This window comes from Gopherus flavomarginatus (genome assembly GCF_025201925.1).
Source record: "Gopherus flavomarginatus isolate rGopFla2 chromosome 13 unlocalized genomic scaffold, rGopFla2.mat.asm SUPER_13_unloc_2, whole genome shotgun sequence".
NCBI lineage: Eukaryota > Metazoa > Chordata > Testudines > Testudinidae > Gopherus > Gopherus flavomarginatus.
In genome coordinates, this window is record NW_026114610.1 from 1,731,164 (window position 1) to 1,756,543 (window position 25,380).

Here is a 25,380-nt window from a genome sequence, read left to right on the forward strand (position 1 = left end):
GGTAATCAAGCTGGTCTCCTTCCCCGGCTTGCTCTCGCGTTCCCCGAACCCCGAGCAAGCAGGTCTCCTTCCCTGCGGTTTGCAGGGTGGTTCCGGGAACACGAGAGCAAACCGGGAAAGGAGACCAGCTTCGCCGCGGTTTGCTCTCGCGTTCCGCGAACCACCCTGCAAACCGCAGGGAAGGAGACCTGCTTGCTCGGGTTCGGGGAACGCGAGAGCAAACCGGAAAAGGAGACCAGCTTCGCCGCGGTTTGCTCTCGCGTTCCCCGAACAAGCAGGTCTCCTTCCCTGCGGTTTGCACGGTGGTTCGCGGAACGCGAGAGCAAACCGCGGCGAAGCTGGTCTCCTTTCCCGGTTTGCTCTCGCGTTCCCCGAACCCGAGCAAGCAGGTCTCCTTCCCTGCGGTTTGCACGGTGGTTCGCGGAACGCGAGAGCAAACCGCGGCGAAGCTGGTCTCCTTTCCCGGTTTGCTCTCGCGTTCCCTGAACCCGAGCAAGCAGGTCTCCTTCCCTGCGGTTTGCACGGTGGTTCGCGGAACGCGAGAGCAAACCGCGGCGAAGCTGGTCTCCTTTCCCGGTTTGCTCTCGCGTTCCCCGAAACCCCTTGAAGCCGCCCAACAGCGCTGCAGTGTGGCCACATCTAACACCACTTGCAGCGCTGGTTGCTGTAAGTGTGGCCACTCTGCAGCGCTGGCCCTATACAGCTGTACTAATACAGCTGTAACAACCAGCGCTGCAAAATTTTAGATGTAGACATGATCTGAAAAAGAAAACACAGCCTTTTGTGGCTCTTTTTGGAGCCCTAATAGGATTTTAATTCAGCAGCACCTTTCATTTGCATTTCTTTTACCCCTTTCTACAATATACACTGCACATGTCCTAGGGAAAATGCACATTCCTTCTATACTATAACTTTTTAAAAACATTAGCCATATCAATTTTTACATATGGTGTAACTGTTTCTTTTGTTCTTACAGAGTTTTCATGTACCCTTATCAAAGTGACAGTCTGATTCCACAGAGCCATTTCAAGGCTCAATGTTTTTAACATTGCTTCTTTTTGTTTTGTGCACCTCACCTCTGCTGTTGCTTCGGAGGGTCACTGTTAATTTCTTATTCTTTAATTACAGCTCTTATCTGCTATTGTTACCAAAAAAAACCCCAAACAAACAAAAAGACTTCAGAATCTCTACCTATTCTCCTGATTTTGACTGCCCTATTGCAGCCATGACTTGGTCTTTATTTAAAAACATTTTAATTTTGTAAAGGAACAAGTTACCCCTTAAGGGTTAAATGCTAAATCCCAAAGCCAAACAACACTAATTACCTGTGGCTTGCAAAAAGGTCTGTCAGTTTTGCAACCTTGAATTAAAGAGTCAAATGAATTTGTAGTGGCATTAAAAACAAAAACAAAATCAATTTATCTCACACCTACAAAACCGGAGTTTTACAAACCAGATGAGCTGGTTTAGATTCTTAGAACTTTACATATTTTCACAGACAAATAGATACATACACATTTTCTTTTCCTTAACATTTCTTTACACTGATTTGTTTTTAAATAGTTGTATATATACATATGGATTATTTACAGGCATTCTTCTGGAAAAAGGGCCCATTTTCCCTTCAGAATGGCTGCAAAGAAACCAAGAATTCTTTCTCTTTAACATGGTCCTTTTTAACATTTTCCACAAAGTTTAACTGCTTAATTCTCTTCAGCCTCTGTAGAGTTAACTTTTCACTCTCTTTTCTTAAATCACTTGTTTATGTCCCAAAATGACACCTTTATCACCTCAGATTTCACCATTTTAAGTATTGTTCCAGGGGTTCATGCCTGCACTTGCTGCTTTTCTTACTCCTGACACTATTCCCTTAGGGCTTTCAACCTGTTTCTTTATCTGTTGCTTGCCTGCTTGTCTGGGCCCGATCCTGCTTTTTCCAACGAACCGTTTGTGAGTGATATTGTGGTCATTTCACAATTTTGAAAGAAATGTTCAAGGAAAGGGACCAGGAAGGGTGGGAGCTAGTTGAGGAGCCCCCTCCCCCCCTTGCTGAATTGGTAGTGGAACACTAACGAATCAGTTTTTGAGGCAGACAACAAAGGGGAACAGAACAAGGGGCTTTTTGTCCTTTTTACAATGAGATGGGAGTATGAAGGGGGCTGGATCGATCCGGGGTTTGGAGAACGGGGTAAGGGGGAGCGCTCAGTCTCGTGGTGGGAGAGGAGGCCTTTAATAAAGATTTTAACTTATTATTTGAATAATTGAGAGAGGCAAGTTTTGATTTTGTCCACCTACGATTTGCCTCTTCCCACCTCTGCATGAAACAATTAACCTCTCCTTTAGCCAATTTAGTTTTAGGGTGGCCGAGTTTGTCTTTTAAGACGTCCACTTAGTCTTTGTTCCTAGATCTTAACAGTCGCCACTGAGTTTTGGAATCCCCCTGAGTTAGCCTAGACCATTTTTCCAGAAACTTACGGGAGTCTGGACCCTTTTTACAGGAGTCCGGACCCATCCTAAATACATAAAATGAGCCAGCGTTCATTTAGGGAACTGTCCCGACTTAGACGTCTGGTTACCCATACAGGAGGACTTCACACACCAATCACACAAGAAGGAAATTCATTTTCGTCAGAGCGATGCCCGCTGCAACACACAAAAGGAGCCCACAGGCTACTGCCTCAATTGCCCTTGCTTTCACACCAGGGGTTTTACCCAAAGTGCGGTGCGGCTGCAATGGTGCAGATTCCACTCACTCAGACCGCGGGGACAGGAACCCCTTGGTCGGCAGATCCCCAGACAGAGACGGCACCTGAGAAGACTTCACAAGAGAATGGATAGACATAGAGACAGGACAGTCCTCAGTCCGGACAAAACACAGAAATAATTACCTGACCAGATTCCCGATATCAGATCCCAGGATCCCTACCAGAACAGAGTGGGAACCAACAGGTTCGATGGCGTAGACTTCACTGTGGTCGTGCGCCTTTCTGCCCTAGTGGAGGACCGCTCGGGCCAAATGCCCAGGTGCTGGCTGCCACGGTCATCCTACAAAAACGGTCAGGAATCACACAGCCCCAGTGAAGACGGTTGCCATCTCGGTGGAACCTCCAAATTGTCAGAGTTAGAATCAGGACTCACAATTTGTCAGACCACTCTGTTTTATTAGCGCAGCGGTCCGTCAATAGCACCCAGATAATGTGTGTGGCCATGCAAGACCCAAATAGTCTTATTTATACAGATAAAAGAGCAGGAATTAGACAAAGGGACAAAGAAAGCAAAACAGTAAAATTCACCTGGGGCACAGCATGCATACCCTACTTCCTTACTAACTCTTATCGATCTAAGGCTAATACTTCACCAATTGCCCTTGAACGGTGCAATTGTTCTATGTTAATGTTTGTATTCCTGACACCTGGATTGCAGCATTCCAACAGTTTTGATTAAAGGTACAGACAGCATTTCTTTAATCCTTCCTATTTTCACAATATAATTCATTCTACTTTCACACAATCAAATGAGGGAGTCCCATCTTCTGTGTGATCTGCAACTGTCTGGGCCAGAATGGGGTGGAGCTAAGGAGAGAGCAGGATCCCACAAAGAGTCAGGGAACAGAGCTGCACAGGTGTAGTGCCAAAAACTGCTACATGTAGGAATTTACAACAGCAGTTACTGTAGCAAATTCTGATACCTAAGGTTGTTTTTATTTGCTGACTTGTCCTAATTTGCTAAAACTTGACAGTGGTTTCTCTAGCAAAGACCAGTCCCTGTCCCCTTGGTCCAGACATTTGCATTCACATCAGGCATCAAGTTGAGAATCATTTCCCCATTCCTGCTCTGTGGGAGGGGAGACTTTTAAATGCGCTCTCTGTGCGACTGCACATGGCTAAGCAAAGAGAACAAACCCCAAATCCCCCCCAGTGCTTTGGGAGCCAGGTTTGCTGTGGGAAATCTTCAAGCCTGGGCATTGTGATTATTGACCAGTTCATCATGATTATATATTCTGTGGTATTGAAGCTTTATTATACTCATGGCTGAGTGGTTAAGGTGTTAGAATTGATAAATCCAATAATATTTCCCTCTGTAGGTTTGAACCCTGCTCACAACCTCTCACCCAAGCAATACCTTTATACAAACCGATGCTCTCAATTCTCTCCCCACCCCACATAAATCCTGTTCTGCTCCTTTCATAGAGATGCCTGGGACACCACCTCACCCTGTGTCCCTGAGGGGTCAGGCAAACTCTCAGCAGCTGAAGTCTCTGCCACTCACCTGGTGCCCCATAGAACAGCCACAGCCCTGGTTCTGCTCCTCTCTTTAGAGCATGAAAGGAGCCGAGTCAGTGAATGCATGGGTGCTATGAGGCTGCAGAACCAACAGGGGGGAAAAAACGGTGCTCAGCACCCACTGGCAGCCAGCTGTGACCCTGCTTCAGGCCTTGTGGACAAGCTCCTGCTCTTCCCCTTCAGCACCTCCCCCTGCCAGTGATCAGCTGTTCAGTGGGGTGCAGGGAGAGGAATGGAGCAGGAAGATGCAGGGCAGGAAGGGGTGGGCCTTGGGGGAAGGGGTGGAGTGGGGAAGGGCAGAAAGGGGGGATTTGTCCCAGGTCCTGCACCCCTCTAGGGCCAGCCCTGAAGGGAAGCACTGACTATTACAGTGGCAATAAAACTGACCAGCATTGCGGGGGAGACTGAAGATCAGCTCTCATCAGGTCTCTTCTCTCCACCAAGGTGAGCCAGACACTGCTCTCTCCTGGCTCTCACTCTAGCAGCTGGATGCCAAGGAGCCATTTCCCCACAGGAAGTGCATTGAGTGCCCCTGTGGTGCTGGGGGGGCTGGTGCTGCTGCTGGCTCTGGGACTGGCAGGGGGGTTGATGTCTGCACAGACTCTCAGCTGCCAGGCCGGAGGGGGCACTTGGGACCTTACCAGACTGGCTCAGTGAAGACGGGGGGTTGACAGACCAATACAGACTTTCTCCAGAGCACAGAGCAGCATTCACCCACGCAGCCAGGCAATGGGCATTTACCACAGCCTGGAGCCGAGGGGGAGGTGTCAGCTGCTGTTCCTGCTCCTCGAGGACAGGCCCTGTCAGCCAACAGACACTTCTTACTCACCACAGCTAAGGTCGTCTGGTTCCTCTCGTGGGAGAAGTATGGAGCAGCCATTTGTTTTCCTGTTTGTGCTCCTCTGTGATGTGAAAATCGGGGAGGGGAGGTAGAAGCCCCACTTCCCTTCCTAAATGACGTCCAGTGGGGGAAGCCAGGATAACAAGGTGGGGCAGCAAGTGTGGCCAGACTCTTACTGTCAGGGTCTAGTCTAGCTCATGGTCCAGCTCAACTTCCTCCCCGCATCACTGGCCCCCAGTCCCCTTCTGCCACCAGGTCAACCCGGGAACTAAGGCAGGAATGGTGTGAGGAAGCAAGTCAAGCTGAGCATGGCAGGCAAAAGCGAGTCTTGTCTTCGTGGGCCACTCACAATGACGTCCTTTTTGTGTGCCATGGCCATGGCTGATAAAAACATCCCAGACAGAGAAGCAGCAGGCTGAAAAAGCAGTATGCAGGTGCCAAAGTAGCTCAGTTGGGCAAGCATTAGTGTGAAAATCTAAAGGTCCCTGGTTCAATCCCTGGCTTTAACAGCCCTTTTATCTTTCTTTGTGTGGAGGTGGCTTGTTTTCTGGGAGCGCAGCAGCACCTTTACCTGAGGTGAATCCCTGATTTTGAGATCCCCAACAAGACAATGGAGCATGGACTTCTGCCCCAGTTGGCCCACCTGACCTTTTAAAATCAGAGACGGGAGCTGTATTTCCCATGTGACTTATTGGTTGACCCAATATGGTGGGAAGAGAGTGAGGCAGGGTGGCCCTCGGAGATGGTGCCAGAGGGGGCAGGGACTGGGGACAAAAGCTCCTCTCCACAGCTGAGTGAGGGCAGTACTGGGGAAGGGGCATCTGTAAAAGTGTCCACGTGGAAGGTGGCAGGGATTGGAGGGCCCAGGAGGAGATTGTAGGATGTTCGGTGACTTGGAGAAGCTGGACTTGGACATGGTGTGCATTCAGGAAATGCACATTAACAGCTTTAGGGTGGCTTGATGGGCAGAGGGTGATTGGAGGAAGGGCCTGTCTTTCTGGCCCTCCTGGCCAGGGAAGAATGATGAGGTTGGAGTCTTGTTCTTCACATTTGCAGTGCTCCATGGCACTTGTTACCACTAGATTAGTGTTTATGGTCCCCAGTTAAGGTGTGAAAGGAACTGGCTCCCTTCCTCTGGACTACACAGGGTTTGGTGTAGGGGGTGGATTTTAATTGTATCAGACGGCCTGAGGACCACTGGTCCCATTTTCCCAACTGTCAGAGGAAACTCTTCTATGATGACCACTCCCTGGTGCAGGTTTGTAGTGAGGTCGGTTTAGAGGACATGTCTCTCCATAGTGGAACCAGTGGAGGGCAGGAGGTAGCCTCCAATTCCTCTGATCTGAGCTCACACCAGACACAGATGCGGTACACCTTTCTGCAGGGATAGGCCAGGAGTGTCATAAACAGATAGCTAAGGGTTAATGTCTCTTTCACCTGAAGCACCTGACCAGAGGACCAATCAGGAAACCGGATTTTTTCAACTTTGGGTGGAGGGAACTGAGTGTTTTTGTCTTTGTTTTCTGGCTGCCTGCTTTCTCTGAGCTTTGGAGAAGTAGTTCTACTTTCTAGTCTTCTGTTTCTAAGTGTAAGGACAAAGAGATCAGATAGTAAGTTCTATGGTTTCTTTTCTTTGGTATTTGCATGAATATAAGTGCTGGAGTGCTTTGATTTGTATTCTTTTTGAATAAGGCTGTTTATTCAATATTCTTTTAAGCAATTAGCCCTGTATTGTATCACCTTAATACAGAGAGACCATTTGTATTTTTTCTTTCTTTTTTATATAAAGCTTTCTTTTAAGACCTGTTGGAGTTTTTCTTTACTTTAGGGAAATTGAGTCTGTACTCACCAGGGAATTGGTGGGAGGAAGAGATCGGGGAGATCTGTGTGTTGGATCGCTAGCCTGATTTGGCATTCCCTCTGGGGGAATAGGAAAGTACTTTTGTTTCCAGGATTGGGAACAGAGAGGGGGAGTCTCTCTGTGTAGTTTCACAGAGCTTGTGTCTGTGTATCTCTCCAGGAGCACCTGGAGGGGGGAAGGGAAAAAGGATTATTTCCCTTGGTTGTGAGACTCAAGGGATTTGGGTCTTGGGGTCCCCAGGGAAGGTTTTTCAGAGGGACCAGAGTGCCCCAAAACACTCTAATTTTTTGGGTGGTGGCAGCAGGTACCAGGTCCAAGCAGGTAACTAAGCTTGGAGGTTTTCATGCTAACCCCCAGATTTTGGACGCTAAGGTCCAAATCTGGGACTAAGGTTATTACATGGTGGCAGCGGTGGGATATAGACAGAATCCAGAAGCCAGTAGAAATATTATATTTTTCTTTTCTCTGCTAAGGGCTTTTTAGCAGAGAGAAACAGTTGGTTTTAAAAGGGAACCAGAGAGAATTTTTTTTCTGCTCTCTCTCGCAGTTTGTGGCTTGCATGTTAAGGGTCTTTTGTCATGCAATAGCCCTCCCATTAGGAGGCAAGTACCGGCACTTATATGCATGCGAATAAAGTGGTTTTTCTGGTTTCCCTTCATTGAACATTAGCTAGAGAGAGAAAGGGAAAAAAGCACTGTTGCTAGGCAGACTTCAGGAGGCAACAGAGAACCTGCAGTTCAGAAGATAAACACCGGAGGGCACCCCAACACAAGAAAACAGGAACCATGACTTCTAAGGCAAAAATTGACGCCGAAGAACAAATCAAAGAAGCTGAACACAGGCGACAGATGGAGATGAAAGAAAAGGAAGAAAGCATCAAACTGGCAGCCTTCCAAAGAGAACAAGCAGCCCAAGAGGCAGCACACCGAAGGAAACAAGAAGAAAAAGAGTTGGCCCACCACCGAGAAATGGAAAAACAACAAAAAGAGAATGAAGAGAAGGAAAAACAGAGAAAACATGAACTGGAGTTGGCAAAAGCTGGGCTGCCTGTGCCAGCCAACCCTAACAACCCGGCGCCAAATATTGCTCCACAGCCCAGAAAATTTCCCACCTACAAGGCAGGTGATGACACCGAGGCCTTCTTGGAAAATTTTGAAAGAGCCTGTCTTGGGTACAGCATTCCCGAAGACCAGTACATGGTAGAATTGAGGTCACAGCTCAGTGGACCTTTAGCAGAGGTGGCAGCTGAAATGCCTAAGCACCAAATGAATGACTATAAACTTTTTCTAACCAAGGCCAGATACAGGATGGGGATAACCCCAGATCATGCCCGTCAGCGCTTCAGAACCCAAAAGTGGAAACCAGAGGTGTCATTTCCCAAACACGCCTACTACATTGCAAAAAACTATGAGGCCTGGCTAACAGAAAACAACATTCAAACCTTGGAAGAACTGAACCTCCTCATACAAATGGAGCAGTTCTTGGATGGTGTTCCTGAAGACATCACACGGTACATACAAGATGGAAACCCCAAGAATATCGCTGAGGCGGGGGAGATTGGAGCCAAATGGATGGAACTGGCAGAAAGCAAGAAAGCTACTGTCAAGGGGAACGATTACCCCAGGGGGCACACAGACCATAAACCCTACAACCGAGGACAGCCAAAGACCCCACATACCACCCAAGTAAAGCCACAGATACCCTACCCTTCAACCTCACCAGTCTCCAGTAACTCACCTCGGCCCAGTGACCCATCAGATGGAAGATGCTTTAAGTGTAATGAACTGGGACATATCAAGGCCAAGTGTCCCAAGAACACCATGCGAGTGCAATTCATTACACCACCATCACACCCAAGATCCCCAGGCCCGGATGCCTCTCAAATACCCTTGGAGCGAAGGGAAAATTTGAGAGTGGGCGGAAAGAAGGTTACTGCGTGGAGAGACACGGGGGCACAAGTGTCAGCTATCCACCAATCCTTCGTTGACCCCAAATTCATCAACCCAAAGGCCAAAGTTACAATTTACCCCTTCATGTCACAAGCTGTAGACTTGCCTACAGCTCAACTGCCTGTCCAGTACAAAGGCTGGTCAGGAATGTGGACTTTTGCAGTCTATGACAATTATCCTATCCCCATGCTACTGGGGGAAGACTTGGCCAACCAGGTGAGGCGGGCCAAGAGAGTGGGAATGGTTACACGTAGCCAAACCAGGCAAGCTTCCAGACCCATTCCTGTTCCTGAGCCGTCCACAGAGGCCCCGTCTGTGTTACCAGAGACCCAGACAGAGGTAGTGGACCCGGATTCCATGCCTACCACTGAAACAGCCACAGCATCTCCAGTCCCAGGCCCGGAACTGGAACAGCAACCAGCACCAGCAAGTGCAACCCCATCTTCAAACTCAACGCCAGAGGGCGCCAGCGAGCCAAAACTGGCAGAAGCAAAAGACAGCCATACCCAAAAGGCTCAGCCAGAGCCTGAAATGCCCTCAGGTGCACCAGCGGAGAGCGGTTCACCAGCAACGGAAACAACCCCATCACCTACAGCGCTTCCAGAGGGACCAAGCCCAAGTCCACAGTCTGAGGAAGAACTGGTGACCCCAGCCTCAAGGGAACAGTTCCAGACTGAGCAGGAAGCGGATGACAGCCTTCAGAAAGCTTGGGCAGCGGCACGGAGCACCCCACCGCCTCTCAGCTCTTCTAATCGATCCCGGTTTGTTATAGACCAAGGACTTTTGTACAAGGAAATTCTTTCTGGTGGACACCGGGAAGAATGGCAGCCGCAAAAACAGTTGGTGGTTCCAACTAAGTACCGGGGGAAGCTCTTAAGCTTAGCCCATGATCATCCCAGTGGCCATGCTGGGGTGAACAGAACCAAGGACCGGTTGGGGAAGTCCTTCCACTGGGAGGGAATGGGCAAGGACGTTGCCAAGTATGTCCGGTCTTGTGAGGTATGCCAAAGAGTGGGTAAGCCTCAAGACCAGGTCAAGGCCCCTCTCCAGCCACTCCCCATAATTGAGGTCCCATTTCAGCGAGTAGCTGTGGATATTCTGGGCCCTTTTCCAAAAAAAACGCCCAGAGGAAAGCAGTACGTACTGACTTTAGTGGACTTTGCTACCCGATGGCCAGAAGCAGTCGCTCTAGGCAACACCAGGGCTAACACTGTGTGCCTGGCCCTAACAGACATCTTTGCCAGGGTAGGTTGGCCCTCTGACATCCTTACAGATTCAGGGTCTAATTTCCTGGCAGGGACCATGGAAAAACTGTGGGAAACTCATGGGGTGAATCACTTGGTTGCCACCCCGTACCACCATCAAACCAATGGCCTGGTGGAAAGGTTCAATGGAACTTTGGGGGCCATGATACGTAAATTCATCAACGAATTCTCCAATAATTGGGACCTAGTGTTGCAGCAGTTGCTGTTTGCCTACAGGGCTGTACCACATCCCAGTTTAGGGTTTTCACCATTTGAACTTGTGTATGGTCACGAGGTTAAGGGGCCATTACAGTTGGTGAAGCAGCAATGGGAGGGGTTTACGCCTTCTCCAGAAACTAACATTCTGGACTTTGTAAGCAACCTACAAAGCAACCTCCGACACTCTTTAGCCCTTGCTAGAGAGAATCTAAAGGATGCTCAGGAAGAGCAAAAGGCCTGGTATGACAGACATGCCAGAGATCGGTCCTTCAAGGTAGGAGACCAGGTTATGGTCTTGAAGGCGCAACAGGCCCATAAGATGGAAGCATCATGGGAAGGGCCCTTCACGGTCCAAGAGCGCCTGGGAGCTGTAAACTACCTCATAGCATTTCCCAATTCCTCACTAAAGCCTAAAGTGTACCATGTTAATTCTCTCAAGCCTTTCTATTCCAGAGACTTACAGGTTTGTCAGTTTACAGTCCAGGGAGAGGATGCTAAGTGGCCTGACGGTGTCTACTACGACGGGAAAAAAGACGGTGGCGTGGAAGAGGTGAACCTCTCAACCACCCTGGAACGTCTGCAGCGGCAACAAATCAAGGAGCTGTGCACTAGCTTCGCCCCATTGTTCTCAGCCACCCCAGGACGGACTGAACGGGCATACCACTCCATTCATACAGGTAATGCTCACCCAATCAGAACCCCACCTTACCGAGTGTCTCCTCATGCCCAAGCTGCTATACAACGGGAGATCCAGAACATGCTACAGATGGGTATAATCCGCCCATCTACCAGTGCATGGGCATCTCCAGTGGTTCTGGTACCCAAACCAGATGGGGAAATACGCTTTTGCGTGGACTACCGTAAGCTAAATGCGGTAACTCGTCCGGACAACTATCCAATGCCACGCACCGATGAGCTATTGGAAAAGTTGGGACGGGCCCAGTTCATCTCTACAATAGACTTAACCAAGGGGTACTGGCAAGTACCGCTAGATGAACCTGCCAAGGAGAGGTCAGCATTCGTCACCCATGCGGGGGTGTATGAATTCAATGTCCTTCCTTTTGGCCTTCGTAATGCACCCGCCACCTTCCAAAGGCTGGTAGATGGTCTACTAGCTGGACTGGGAGAATTTGCAGTTGCCTACCTCGATGATGTGGCCATTTTTTCTGACTCCTGGCCCGAACACCTACTACACCTGGAAAAGGTCTTTGAGCGCATCAGGCAGGCAGGACTAACTGTTAAGGCCAAAAAGTGTCAAATAGGCCAAAATAGAGTGACTTACCTGGGGCACCAGGTGGGTCGAGGAACCATAAACCCCCTACAGGCCAAGGTGGATGCTATCCAAAAGTGGCCTGTCCCAAGGTCAAAAAAACAGGTCCAATCCTTCTTAGGCTTGGCCGAATACTACAGGCGATTTGTACCACACTACAGCCAAATCGCTGCCCCACTGACCGACCTGACCAAAAAGACCCAGCCAAATGCAGTTAAGTGGACTGATGAGTGTCAAAAGGCCTTTACCCAACTTAAGGCAACGCTCATGTCTGACCCTGTGCTCAGGGCCCCGGACTTTGACAAGCCATTCCTAGTAACCACAGATGCATCTGAGCGTGGTATAGGAGCAGTGCTCATGCAGGAAGCAACAGATCACAACTTCCATCCTGTCGTGTTTCTCAGTAAGAAACTGTCTGAGAGGGAAAGTCACTGGTCAGTCAGTGAAAAGGAATGCTATGCCATTGTGTACGCCCTGGAAAAGCTACGCCCATATGTTTGGGGACGGCGGTTCCAACTACAAACTGACCATGCTGCACTAAATTGGCTTCATACTGCCAAGGGGAACAACAAGAAACTTCTTCGTTGGAGTTTAGCTCTCCAAGATTTTGATTTTGAAATTCAACACATCACAGAAGCTTCTAACAAAGTAGCTGATGCACTCTCCCGTGAAAGTTTCCCAGAATTCAGTAGTTAAAAAGTGTTCTTAAAATGTAAAAGTCTGTTAGTTATATACTTAGGAGTATAGGTAAAGGTGTATGTGTTGTATTAATCTGTTTATTTTCAAGTCCAAGAAGGAAATCGCCGCCAGTGAGCTTCCCCACTGTCTGCAATTTGGGGGGCGTGTCATAAACAGATAGCTAAGGGTTAATGTCTCTTTCACCTGAAGCACCTGACCAGAGGACCAATCAGGAAACCGGATTTTTTCAACTTTGGGTGGAGGGAACTGAGTGTTTTTGTCTTTGTTTTCTGGCTGCCTGCTTTCTCTGAGCTTTGGAGAAGTAGTTTCTACTTTCTAGTCTTCTGTTTCTAAGTGTAAGGACAAAGAGATCAGATAGTAAGTTCTATGGTTTCTTTTCTTTGGTATTTGCATGAATATAAGTGCTGGAGTGCTTTGATTTGTATTCTTTTTGAATAAGGCTGTTTATTCAATATTCTTTTAAGCAATTGACCCTGTATTGTATCATCTTAATACAGAGAGCCCATTTGTATGTATTTTTCTTTCTTTTTATATAAAGCTTTCTTTTAAGACCGGTTGGAGTTTTTCTTTACTTCAGGGAAATTGAGTCTGTACTCACCAGGGAATTGGTGGGAGGAAGAAATCGGGGAGATCTGTGTGTTGGATTTGCTAGCCTGATTTTGCATTCCCTCTGGGGGAATAGGAAAGTACTTTTTGTTTCCAGGACTGGAAACAGAGAGGGGGAGTCACTCTGTGTAGTTTCACAGAGCTTGTGTCTGTGTATCTCTCCAGGAGCACCTGGAGGGGGGAAGGGAAAAAGGATTATTTCCCTTTGTTGTGAGACTCAAGGGATTTGGGTCTTGGGGTCCCCAGGGAAGGTTTTTCAGGGGGACCAGAGTGCCCCAAAACACTCTAATTTTTTGGGTGGTGGCAGCAAGTACCAGGTCCAAGCTGGTAACTAAGCTTGGAGGTTTTCATGCTAACCCCCATATTTTGGACGCTAAGGTCCAAATCTGGGACTAAGGTTATGATAATGATAGTGCCCCTCCCTTCACTGCAGCTCACCCACAGCTGCTGCTCTAGGTCAATGAAAACCCAGAGTTCACCTCTTACCTCCCGGGGGGAAAGCCCCTTTCTCCCCCCACTGTCTGGCCATATTGCCAGCCACTTGCCGTTCCCCTCTGTCACCGCTCTGCTGGCCACCCTCTCCGCTCTGGGACGTCTTGTGGTCCCACCAGGAGCGGAACAGGCTCTCTAAAAGTAGTGGCCACAAGAGCCTGAACAGTAGCTCCATCCCTTCCACTCGAGGCCACGCCCCTGCACCACCCCTTCTCCCGAAGGCCCCACTCCTGTGTGGCTTCTTCCCACGAAGACCCCACCTCCCGCTCACTGCTCTCCGCCCCCTCCCTGCTCACTCGCCCTTACGGTCATTACAAAGTGGCAAGGCAGAGCCCTCCCATTTTTAAAAGTCCTGGGGTGTTGTTCGCCCCTGTTCAGGCACCACTGGGGCCCTGCACTTCACACAGCTCTCCCTGATTTCAGCTGTTAGTGAGGGAGCCTCACTGCTAGCGCAGACTGGGTAGTTTGTTGGATGAGAGACACTGTCCCAAAGCAGGACTAATGCTTAGAGCTGGTGATCAGTGATTTCAGATCTGTTGGTCTGCAGCAAGACTCTGCAGTGAGTCTCAGTCAGCTCTGTTATTACACAGAGAAGAACAAAAGGGTCAAATGGTGCCTGGAAGCCTTAAGAAGAATCCACCCCACCAAGTACAACACTTGTCGCTACCTGCTCTCAACTCCACTGAGAATGTTTTGGGGTCATTCCTTGCCTTTATCAACCTAGGGAGAATAGCAATTGACAGGTGCTCCAGTGGCACAATTGGTTAGCGCGCAGTACTTATAGGGCAGTGCTGAGAGGAGCTATGCTGAGGTTGTGACTTCAAACCTCACCTGAAGCATTAGTTTTTATTAACCAAATGGCATTACCCCTTCGTTTGGCCCTGTGGAATGTACAATTCCATCCCAGGGGACACTGAGGCAGGGGAGAAGTTAAAAATGCCCCCTTCACTTATTAGCTCCTCTCCAGAGTGCAGGTCAGAATCTACAACCCTTCTCCCCCACCAGCCCCTGTGCCAGGATCCCTCCAGCAGAGCCAAGAGTCCTGCTCATGGCATCTGTTCTATTGACAAACACTAAGTGACAGGGACAAAACACTCAAATCCCGCCTGGTGCAGGGAGCCAGGTTTGTGCTTCAAATTCTGTCGTTCATACATTTCCAGGCCGGGGAATATCCCACAACAGTATTTAATGGGAAGCTGCCTGCAGAACAGTTACACTGCACAGAGCTGCTATGGAGGAAGGGTGGGAATTGGTAACATTTTGAGGATTGTTTGGGAAATGGGCTTTTTTTTGTGAGGTTAATAACTATCTCCTCAACTTTATTTACTCAACTTAAAAATCGGTGTCACTTGATTTTTGCATCTCCCTGTGAAACTGTAACTGGCATGTGTGGCTTTCTACAGGGGGTCATGATGTTAAAGTTGGGGAATTCAGTCTCTGTACTTCTGGGGGAGTGTTGCTTTTTTAATCTGCCTCACTGCCAGGCACACTGGGCTGTTAGCTGCACCCACTGTCCTTGCCAGGGGCCCCTGCTGAACCCTGGGCGGCTGCACTGCCGTGCTGGGGTTACTCTTCAGGGGGAGAAGCTGCTGGGGAGCAATGTAGAGCAGGTGCAGGAAGGAGACGGGGTCACTATTCGCATTCTGAACTGCACAATTTTCCAAATTTGGGAATAGATTCATAGATTCATCCTCCAGCAAGTGACCCCGTGCCCCACACTGCAGAGGAAGGCGAATGTCTGAGAAAAATTCTAAGGGGAAGGTGAATGCAGAGCTATGACACTGGAGATGCCCAGACCTCCAATGGGGGCAGTGTGGAAATTAATAATGGGAAGATCATTTGCGAAATTAGCCGTCATTGACACGATTTGTCTCTGTTCCTATTTTATGCTGTGGTGTTAGTTAGAGGAATCAGTACAGATTTTTTACTATATTAATTAAACACTTAATTTTATGTAACCAAGTCCTAGCAAGTATGAATTGAATTTTGTGACTTTCTGGAAAGTGCAGCGAGATTAAATGCAGGGAATTCAGTCTCTGTGTTTGTGAGCTGATGATTTCCTCTCACAGGTCAATGCCTGCATTGAAATACCAAGAGGAATCTAAGGGCTGGTGTACGCTGGGCACTTAACTGGCAGAGCGATGTCTCTCAGGGTATGACCTCCCCCGCAACCCATAGAGTTAAGGTGACCTAAGCCCTGGTTAGATAGTGCTAAAGAAAAGAAAGAACTGTTCTGTCAATGTAGCTATTACAGGGATGGGAAAAACCCTCCAGTCACTGTCTGCTCCAGAGAGCTATAGCAGTGCCACAGCAATGTTTTAAGTGTAGACGGAGTGAAACTAGATCTGGCACCAGTTCACACTGTGGATGCTCAGGCACTAAGAGTGCAATAATAACAATAACTACAACAACAACAACAACAGTACAGTTGTCAGGATTTGAACCTGTGCTAGGAGACCACAATGGATTTCTAAGCCATTTCCTTAACCACTCAGCCACAACTACATAGCATAGAGCTGTTTCACTACATGGTGATTCTGTTCTCACTGAATTGTCATTCCCATTGTTTGCTCAGACCAGCTTTCCCAGCACATTCATGGCTGCGCATCAGTGTACGTGTGTCCTTGGCTGAACAGTGAGAATTCCTGCCCATTTCCCTTCCGGCTGGAGCAGGATGAGAGTGTGTTTATGTGAACGACATTGCTGTAGAATGTTGTTCATTCCCCACTCTGACAATTCAGACAGTTTCTTTCCTAGTCAAATCTCCAGAACATCGTTCCAATAGCAGGGGGCAGGATTTCTCTGGGGCACTGAAATATTTCCGGAGGCTGGTGCATGAACCCAGCCTTGCATTTCCCTCCTCCTATTCCCCCTATCCCTGTCCCAGCCCAGAGCCTGCACCCAGCACCCAAACTCCATCCCAGAGCCTGCACCCTAGAACCCCTCCCCCACCCAAACTCCTTCCCAGAGACCAGCCTCTCACCCCTTCTGCACCCAAACTCCCCCCAGAGCCTGCACCCCTCCTGCACCACAATCCCCAGCCCCAACCCAGGGCCTGAACCCTAGACCTCCTCCCCTCATCTCCCTCTCAGAGCCTTAGGCAGATGGGGGGCTGAGTTTTGGGGGGCAGGTTCTGAGTGGTATGAGTGACATTATTGGCCCACTGGGAGGATTGGAGGACTGGCACTGGCCCTAAGGTAAATTGAGGTTGAGACCCTGCTTTAAGGGATTGGAGTAATGCTGGAGAGACTGACGGGCAGGGAGCTGGGGAGCTGTGTGTGCTCCAAGGAGAGTTGTTGTTGTGCTCTGGTGACACAGAGCGGGGGTGGGAGTTTGTAAGCTGTGGTGTTTATATAGAGATAAAGTTTAGTAACCCCTAGGTTAAAAACTGTTCCTGCTCTGAGCTATACATGACACTCTTTGTTGCGAGGATAGATCAGTGGGTGAATGTTTCCCTGCAGGATAATAGGTTCCTAGTTACAATCCAAGTGATTCCCTTGAAAAAATTTTTTGAATGAAAATAGATTTCCAGACCCATCTCCAGTATGTTCAGGAGTTCGCTGAATGGGGATGGTTGAAATGAATTTAAACACTCAGCATTTTCCTGTGCAAATGTATAAAGACCTAGCAGAGCTGTCCAGCAGCTGAAATCAGTTCCAGTCCTTGGCGTCTCTGTATCTGAGGCATGTGCGACACCTCTGTGGTGATGACAAGTGAAAAAATGCTGGATTCAATGAAAGATGAGACCATAGGAGGGGAAGGTGAACGGCAGCACCACGCAGGGTCATAACACTGAGACACGGGGCTTCACTGTCACTGCCCCTGTGTTTTCCATCATTTATATCCTAAGGAACACACTCTCCCCCTCCCCCACATACTGTCACACACAACCTTCTCCCCTTTAGCCCAATCCAACCCTCCCCCTCTCCCACACACACTCCATGGGACACAGCCTCTCGGTGACTCACCCAGATGGGGGCTTGTCTCTGCATCTCCCCAACAGAGGAGCAGAGAGCCGAAAGGGTCCCAGGAAACCAATGGAGCTAGGCAGGAATAGAAAAGACTTCCCCTCCCTTCCCTTCTCTTGAGTCCAGTTAATCTCACCCATGGGTCATTCCTGTCCCGGGTGGGCTCAAAGCACCAACCTTCCCCTCAGCAATGGAAGGGGGAACCAGCTCTATCACTCAGAAGGAGGCTCCCGGCCTCTGCTGCTGCCATTCAGCAGCCATTAATATTGATTTGTTTTAGTTAGTGCAAACCCCTCAACCCCTAATCCATCCATGAATCAAGGAGGCAAGACCCTCAGCTGGGATCCAGAGGGGCCATGGGTTAGTGTACAGGACTTATAGTAGCCGTGCTGAGTGGAGTGATGCTGAAGTTGTGAATTGACACCTCACCTAAAGCACTAGCTTTCTTTAAGCAAATGGGTTCTGCCAATCAGTTTGCCCTACAGAAAATACAATTGCAGCTCAGAAGACACCGAGGTCTCCTTGCTTTACAGAGAGCAGGGCAGATTCCATAGATCTACCAGGCTCTGCTCTCTGCCAGCCACCAGGGTCAGGCAGAGCCCAGAGCACTGCCCCTGACACCCCCTCAGTCTTTGCTCTCCAAACCACATGTGTGCTCACCCTCTTCTCTGTGAGACTGAAACCCTGCCTGACTTTCTGTATGTTGATGTGGTTTTCGTCTGTCATGTTGATGTGCATGTGGGTCCTGTGGGATTTTGGTGGATGCCTGGCATAGTTTTGGGTGCGTGTGTGTATGATTTTTGCATACAGATTGTTTTTTTGGTTAGTATTCTTTTGGTATGTGGGTTTTGTGCTTTCTTGTTGTGGGCTTTTGCTGTGTTTTTTGGTGTGGATTTGTTCTTTCTATATTTTGTGTGGCTTTCCCTTTTGTGTATATGCCTCTGTGTGCTGTGTGGGTTTGTGTGGGTTTGGTTTTTGTTATGTCTGTGTGGGCCTGTGCAGTCTGTGATTTTCTCTTTCTCTCTGTGTGTTTGTCTCTCTGTTTGTATCTTCATGTGTAAATTCACTGGAATTTTTCAAAATCTGCACAGCTTTGCCAATTTTCACCAGGAATTTTTCTCCATTAACAAATTCTCACGTGTTCCCTACTAGTTGGTGACCATTGCCCCAGGGGCATGTCAGTCTCAGGGGCCTGATTTCCCATTGACCCTTCCCCCTTCTACTGGGACTGGGAACTAGCCAACCAAAAACCCCACTAAGTTTTAGTAGAGGGCCAACAGTCCCTTACACGAGCCAGCCCCGTGAGGGTCACCGATGGCCAGAGAAGGCAGCACAAGCTGGTCCCATGGTGTAATGGGCAGCACTCAGGACTCTGAATCCTGCAGTCTGAGTTCAAATCTCAGTGCAACCTTGTGTTGGTTTGTGGTAAAGCCTTGGAGCTCAAAGTGCTCAATTTCCCTGTCTCCAGTTGTTTAAGAGTGGGTCTTTTCCCTCCGGCTGCGTGACTCATACCCACTGGAGCCAGGTCTGTGGTTGAGATGGCTGCAATGGATTGAGGTGTAGAAGTGGCTATGGCTGCCTGTAGTCCTGTGGTTTGACCTGGTGGTTGGGATTCTTGCTGCTACACCTGATGCCCACAAGTTTGGCCCTTGTCCTTGCTGCCACACCTTTCCTCTGACCCACATGCCGCTTGAAGAAAGGAGTGCCAGGGCCGGGATTAATAATCTGGCCCTGACAGGAGGGAGATGGAGCCCAGCCTGGAGCCCCTCACACCTTCCCTCCTCTGGACACCTAGAGCAGAGGCGGCTGGTGCTGACAGCTCCAAGGGAAGGTTTATAAGCCACTGAGCAACAGAAGGCGGGGCAAGAGGAGGGGAGAACCATGCCTATTAATGGTCACCAGACAGCCACAAAGACCCCCAGCCACGCTGCTTCCTGCCATGCCAAACACCTACTGAAAGCGACCTGCACACCAGCATGTGGGGCAGCTGCTGATGCTCTGTGGCCAACATCACAGGGGCCTCTGTCTGTTCCCACTCAGGTGCTCACTTTTGCAGTAGGGAAGGAGATTTTACCCCAAGAGGCTTTTCCCCAGCTGGCGAGAAGCAGAGAAACACCCAGACTCCCAAGGTGCTATTTACCAAGCCCCCTCAAGCACAGGGACAGGCGCACATTTGGAAGAGGGAAACTGCTCTACACGCCAGCCTGGCCAGCCGCCCATTATCTTTGGCAAGTCAGGAATGGCAAAGGCTAGACTGGAAGGACTTGGGGCTCATGCCTCAGCCTTTGTGACACCCAACCCCCAACTCCTTCCTGGGGCTCTAGCTGAAGCCAGAGCATTGGCCTGAGCGGCCAAGAAGAGATTCCAGACCTGATGGAAGCAGGACTTTCAGCACGAAGGTAAAACTGCAGCAACACAACCATGAAGAGACTTGAAATCTCAGTTTCCTGATCTGAAGTCAGACATCTTATCCATTAGGCCAGGGAAGACAAGCCCCTCCAAGCAGTTCTTTAGAAAAGGCAGACACTGTGTTTCTAGGGTCTTCTACTGAGGGGGTCCGAGACTCTCTGGGAACAAGAAGTAGAGTTCCCAGCGACATGTGAGCCTCCCTCCTTTGGCAGGGAGGCTCAGGCATGAGGGACTGGGGTGCAGTGGATGGGATGGCTGTCTAGGTGAGGAGATTTAGTGACCCTCAGGTGCAGGAGGGAGGAAGAGGAGGAGGAATTAGCAGTGGCCGTGGAGAAGAAGAGGAGGGGTGGAGGCTCTTAGCAAGCCTGGCTAGCTCAGTCAGTAGAGCATCAGGCTCTTAATGGGAGGGGCCAGGGTTAGAGCTGCTGTCCAGAGACTCAGCTTTTAAGTTGCCTTGGGTATGTCTACATCTACAATTTTGCAGCGCTGGTTGTTACAGCTGTATTAGTACAGCTGTATAGGGCCAGCGCTGCAGAGTGGCCACACTTACAGCAACCAGCGCTGCAAGTGGTGTTAGATGTGGCCACACTGCAGCGCTGTTGGGCGGCTTCAAGGGGGGTTCGGGGAACGCGAGAGCAAACCGCAGGGAAGGACACCTGCTTGCACAGGGGTTCGGGGAACGCGAGCGCAAACCGGGGAAGGAGACCTGCTTCCCCGCGGTTTGCTCTCGCGTTCCCCGAACCCCCCTGCAAACCGCAGGGAAGGAGACCTGCTTGCTCGGGGGTTCGGGGAACGCGAGAGCAAACCGAGGAAGGAGACCTGCTTGATTACTAGAGAGGCTTCCTCAGGTATGCTGCGATACCTGCTTATTCCACGGAGGTCAAGAAAAGCGCTGGTAAGTGTCTACACTTGATTACCAGCACTGGATCACCAGCGCTGGATCCTCTACACCCGAGACAAAACGGGAGTACGGCCAGCGCTGCAAACAGGGAGTTGCAGCGCTGGTGATGACCTGTAGATGTGTACACCTCCTAAGTTGCAGCGCTGTAACCCCCTCACCAGCGCTGCAACTTTGTGATGTAGACAAGCCCCTTGTGTGCCAGGAGCCAAATGATTCCTGGTGGTGCCCAGAGCCATGTGTGGGCCAGAGAGGCTGAGACTTGTGGCACCTGCTCTGTAGCAGCGATCCTGGCAGCTCAGACTCAGGGAAGGCTTCTGCGCTCAGAGGTGCTGACTTTGAGAGTTCCCGGGCAGTGCTCAATGCCTGCTCCACCACAGGCCCTGCCCCCAAACCGTCAAATCTCTTCCCATCCCACCCTGCCCCACTTCTTTCTCTCCTCACTCCTCCAGCACACCCCATCAATGGCCAGCGGGAGGCGCTGAAGGAGAAGAGGAGGAGCTTATCAGCCAGGCCTGCTAGCAGGTGGGAGGTGCAGGGGCAGAGGTGGCTGCTGGGCACCTTTTTATTTTCTCTGTTGATTCTGCAACCCTGTAGCACCCATGGAGTCGCTGACTTGGCTCCTTTCACACCCTAGAGAGAGGAGCAGAACCAGGGCTATGGCTGATCTATGGGGCACCAGGTTGAGTGGCAGAGGAGTCAGGTGCTGAGAGTTTGCCTAACACCTCAGGGACACAGTGTGACGTGGTGTCCCAGGGATCTCTATGAAAGGAGCAGAACAGGATTTACTTGGGTTGGGGAGAGAATTGAGAGTGTCTCAGGGGGTTATAGAGAGGTATTGCCCGGATTAGAAACTGGCTAAAACACAGGCCTTGCTGTGAGCAGGATTCAAACCTGCGTAGGGGAACCCTGTTGGATTTTGACTCCAGCACCTTAACCACTTGACTATCACAGCTGTGAGCACAAAACTGCCCCATTGCCAGAGAAACTGGTAAAGAATCACAATGCCCAGGCATGAAGTAATCTGAACTACAGAATTCCCACCGCAAACCTGGCTCCCAAAGCACAGGGGGGATTTGGGTTTGTTCTCTTTGCTTAGCCATGATCAGTCACACAGAGAGCGCATTTAAAAGTCTCCCCTCCCACAGACCAGGAATGGGAAATGATTCTCAACTTGAAGCTTGATGTGAATGAGGATGTCTGGGCCACAAGGCCAGGGACTGATCTTTGCTATAGAAACCAGTGACACACGGAACCAGGCTAAGGAAAATGTTTCCTGGAGTCAATAACTGGAATAGCAGCAGTATTGTGCAGAGAAATGTCTCACAAGAGGAGTCAGCGCACTAGTGGTTCAGTAGCAGAAGTCACAGATACAGCGGGGGAGGTCTGTGGATCGGGAGTGAGGGGCACTGGCAGAGCAGTGAGAGAGGAGCCCAGGGCTGGGATAACAGGGGCTGTGGGTCAGGACAAGCAGTTCTGCGCGGAGTGTTCAGAGGTGCCCTGTATCTGCCCTTTCTCTGCACCGTCCCTGCTCCCAGAATGCACCAGGCCCTGGACTGAACTCTTCCCCTGCAGGCTGAGCTGGTTTCGTTTGCTGTGATCCTGTTGGATGGGCAGGCGGGGAAGTGACAGTCCCAGCCCAAAGCCAACGCCCCTCTGTCACCCAGCACCCTTGGCCCTGGATCCACCCAGCCTAGTAGAGAACTCAGCAGGGCAGGTCAGCCAGGAGCTGTGCCCTGCCAGGCACTCAGGGGCATCTACCCTGCAGCTGGGGGATCTCCCCAGCGTGGCCATGGGAGCTCACGCACTAATGGGTAGCGGCAGCAGCCGCGTGGTGGGTTGGGCTGGTGACCCGGGTCCATCTCCTGGGGTTGGCTGGGTTCATGCTCAGGCCACTGGCCCCAGTCACCGGCCGAGCCCCCCAGCCACGCTGCTGCTGTTAGTGCACTAGCCTGGGGTGGAAGCTGCTGGCTGGCTGGACCCTGAGGGTGGATCAGGCACTAGGGGAAACCCTCCGGCCTGGAGATTCGTTGCTGAGATTCCTGGGAGCTGCCCATCCCCATGGCTTGTGTGGCTGCCCCCCGGGGCCCAGCAATGGCTTTGGAGGGCGACTCGCGTCACCTAGGGGGAGGTGATCCAGGCAGGGGGCAGCCAGGGGGTCTGACTTACTGATAAAATTGGTCTCTTCACTCCATGGTGCTCGGCAGCCTGGGTCAATACCGACACTTCCCAGGAACAGGTCGGGGTTGGGTGGGGTTAGAATTTCCCTCCAAAGCGATTTTAGGGTCTGATCCTGCAAGTCCCCCACGTACCCAGTACAGGATGGGTCCACGCACCTCACTCAATCCAGTGCTGGCATGTGCAGCAGAGAATTGGAAGTGGCAAATCGAGGGGTCATATGAAGAGACTAGAAATACAAGAAGTTACTTTTGAAAGGAGAAAAGAAAAAGATGACATTCCCGAGCTGTTTAATAGGGTGAACTGCCCCTTGCAGGCTGCGAAGGGAAATCTCAGGGGTTGTGTTCACCTGTTCCCAGGGCTGCGTCCTCAAGACAGATTTGTGGGAGAAAGGAAATCACCACCGAGAGAGGAGTTGGGCTCAGGGTGGATTTTTGTGCTTTGGCAGGAAATTTAGGGTCTGGGACTGGAGCCTTAAAGAGGGAGCGGGTGAAGGCTCCCCTCTGCTTTCAGGCTGAAGGAATCCTGGGTTTGGTCAGTCCATCCGGGGGGTCACATCGCTCCCAGGCAAAGAGAGGATGAGAACTCCCCTCACAATGACACATGCGGATCCTGGAGAAGAAGAAAGAGACAAGAGACCAGCAGCAGGTGAAGGTGACTGAGGAGGGGAATCCCTTGTGCATGTTACAGAGCACTTGGGAAGCTGTGGCCATTCAAATACACTGAGCTTTACTAACAAGCAAGCCCAGACTGCTTTAACTTGGAGAAGGGTTTAGGTGTCATAATGGACAAACAACTCAGCATGAAATCCCCGTGCGATGCTGTGGTCGTCCTTGGATGTATGGACAGGAGAACAGTGACTAGATATAGGGCACTAGTGTTATCTCTGTACAACATTGTTCAGACCAACACTGGACTCTTGCACACAGTCATCTTGGCCATATTTTAAGATGAAGAATGAAAAATTGGATGGGGGGGCAGAGAATAGAAAAAAAAGTGCTGAAAAGTTGCCTTCCAGTGTGAGACAAGAGCTCAGTCTGCTCAGTTTATCACAGAGACGACCAAGAGGTCACTTGATGACAGTGTGTAAATCCCCTCCCAAAGAGAAAATTCTGGGTACTGACGGGTTCTTTAACCCAGCAGCAAAAGGCAGAACAAGAACCAGTGGCTGGAAGTTAATGGCAGAGAAACTAAAATGAGAAATAAGGGATACATTTGCAATCGGGTGATTAAACAGTGGAACAAAGTACCCAGGGCTATGATGGATTCTTCACCCCACATGGGGGTGGCAAGAGGGGATGGGGGGGCTGAAGAAAGTGCTCTCAGGTGAGATAGAAAACCATTTGTCTCCAGTGCTTGGCTGGTGGCCTTGCTCTCATGCTCAGGGTCTCCCTGATTTCCATTGCTGGGGTCAGGAAGGAATTTCCCCCAGCTCACACTGGCAGGGATGTTGGAGTTTTTGTCATCCTCTGCGGCATGGGGCACAAGTCACTTGAGCTGGGTACATCTCACCAAACCAATTCCAGTGCAGGGGCCTCCAGTATTGGTACTCCTCTGCCTCTCCTATGCTCTGTCTGTAGCACACAACGAGATATTCTCCTAAAGGCTGGAATATTTTGGTTTAATCCTGGTGATTGGACTCAGTGCAGGGGTGACTTTGTGGCCTGTCACGTGTATGGAGGTTAGACAGGATTATTTAGTTGTCTTGACTGGCCTTAAAATCTAGACTGGATGTTCTGGCTACAATGTTGCAGTGCCTGACCCGTGGTCTCTTCAGCTCCCAAGGGCCTCGTTCCACTCGAATCCCAGGCCAGGATTCAGAGACTGGCAGCTGCAGGGCAAGGCAATGGGGGCTGGTGGGAGTCACTTTGGGGCTGTCACTAGCCACAGAAAACAGAACCTCTCCCAACATCCCGACTGCTGCCCATCGGGACATCTGGCCGTAGAGGAGCTGGGTCAGCGCCCCCCATGGAAGGAATCGGGGGGATGGAAACCCCCAGGATGGGGAGTTGTGTGTTTCAGCCGTGTTAGTATCACTCAAACACATGCACAGTACCCACACGCAGAGCCAGTTCATGCTGTAAAACCCCCAGACCCACGAGAGACGTGTTAATCTCAGCACAAGTTCTGCTTTAACCCATTAGAAATAACCCTGTAATTATTCTGGAGTCTCAGTGCCAGAGGACGCCAAACCCCTGAGCTGTCAATAGAGGGCCAGGTGTAGCGTCACTGGACACTGTCAGTGCTTCAGCAGCGAGGCCTTGTATGTGCTGGTCCTGGTAGCTCAGACACATGGCTAGGGAAAGGGAAAGGTTACGCACACCCCCAGCCAGAACCCTCACCCCTTCCTGCACCCCAACCCCCTGCCCAACCCGGAGCCCCTTCCCATACCCTGAACCCCTCATTTCTGCCCTTCATCCCCCTTTTAGAGCCCTCGTCCCCTCCCACACCCCACCCCTGTCC

The 25,380-nt window shown here is 50.3% G+C and overlaps 1 protein-coding gene and 1 non-coding gene across 2 annotated transcripts in view; both read right to left on the reverse strand.

Annotated features, from left to right (window-relative positions):
- The window catches only part of LOC127041343 (zinc finger protein 551-like), an 804,136-nt gene that overhangs the window by 209,173 nt on the left and 569,583 nt on the right, over positions 1-25,380 (reverse strand). The gene's annotated exons all lie outside the window — the stretch shown is intronic.
- Positions 21,613-21,694, reverse strand: TRNAL-CAA (transfer RNA leucine (anticodon CAA)). The gene has a single exon. It is a non-coding gene; the product is annotated as a tRNA-Leu (tRNA).